The sequence below is a fragment of the Cyprinodon variegatus genome, unplaced genomic scaffold (genome assembly GCF_000732505.1).
Source record: "Cyprinodon variegatus isolate N-32 unplaced genomic scaffold, C_variegatus-1.0 Scaffold693, whole genome shotgun sequence".
Lineage (NCBI taxonomy): Eukaryota > Metazoa > Chordata > Actinopteri > Cyprinodontiformes > Cyprinodontidae > Cyprinodon > Cyprinodon variegatus.
In genome coordinates, this window is record NW_015151146.1 from 17,347 (window position 1) to 18,568 (window position 1,222).

The 1,222-nt window shown below is 39.9% G+C and overlaps 2 non-coding genes across 2 annotated transcripts; both read left to right on the forward strand.

Moving 5' to 3' along the window:
* Nucleotides 1–171: 171 nt before the first annotated feature.
* Nucleotides 172–253, forward strand: trnas-aga. Its single transcript has one exon. It is a non-coding gene; the product is annotated as a tRNA-Ser (tRNA).
* Nucleotides 254–1,059: 806 nt separating this feature from the next.
* trnas-uga lies at nucleotides 1,060–1,141 on the forward strand. The gene has a single exon. It is a non-coding gene; the product is annotated as a tRNA-Ser (tRNA).
* The last annotated feature ends 81 nt before the right edge of the window (nucleotides 1,142–1,222 follow it).

Consider the following 1,222-nt stretch of genomic DNA (forward strand, 5'->3'; position numbering starts at 1 on the left):
CAAAACTTTGTAATCCTCTAAAGACTCCCTTCCTAGCTTTTCTCTGAATTTCACAGAGTAATATGTTCTTTTTCAGTGGTTACATTGATGATATGGATCTTTTACACTGCTCCTTTAGACGTGTTTTGAAGTTTATCCTAGCCTTTGTAACCTCAGCTTTTGGCTTTTGTGGTTGTTTTGGCCGAGAAGTTAAGGCGATGGACTAGAAATCCATTGGGGTCTCCCTGTGTAGGTTCGAGTCCTACCAGCAACGCTAGCTCCCTTCTCTAATGGCTGTGTTTTTTTACACATGTACTCCCGCAGTCATTGAAAGCTGCTTGTGACATTCAGGAGAAAGAAAGCATGTAAACACTCAAGCTGTTATGGTGATGTTAACCCATTGTGTGGGTAGAAAACATTTCTGTGATCAGTTCCAGTATTCATATTGGGCCCAATATCCTTGCTTCACTTTTTGAAAACTGTTGTTCAAATAAGAACTGAAGTTGCCGTCAACCAACAGACTGAGACAATAGAGCATTATATTTGATGATGGTTGTGAAAAGGTACCTGATTTCCACATTCTTTACTGTTAAGTATCGTTCACCTGGCTTTAAGTCTAAGACATTGTGTCTAAGACCTTTCAAACAACTGCTTGAGTGGCATAAAAATGACGGTGGAAACTCTGAATGTTTCCTTACTTCATGGCTAACACTGAAATGATGTGTACTGTTGAAGTATAACGACAAAGGCGATGGGACAGCCTTTAGACTTGTCTTTTGGCTTAACTTGGCATGCCATCAAATCCTACACAACTCCTAATGATATTTGAGAGGAATACTGATGTCAAAAAGATCTGCAAATACTTCCTATCATACTGGCTTACACAAACATTTACTGTACTACAGAAATGAATTGACAAAACTTTGTAATCCTCTAAAGACTTCCTTCCTAGCTTTTCTCGGAATTTCACAGAGTAATATGTTCTTTTTCAGTGGTTACATTGATCATATGGATCTTTTACACTGCTCCTTTAGATGTGTTTTGAAGTGTATCGAGCGCTATGTGACCTCAAGTTTTGGGGTTGTTGTGGCCGAGAGGTCAAGGCAATGGACTTGAAATCCATTGGCGTCTCCCCGTGTAGGTTTGAATCCTACCAGCAATGCTAGTTCCTTTCTCTATTGGCAGTGTTTGTTGACTCACTGACAACAGCAGTCAATGCAAGCTGCTCATCACTTTTAGGAGA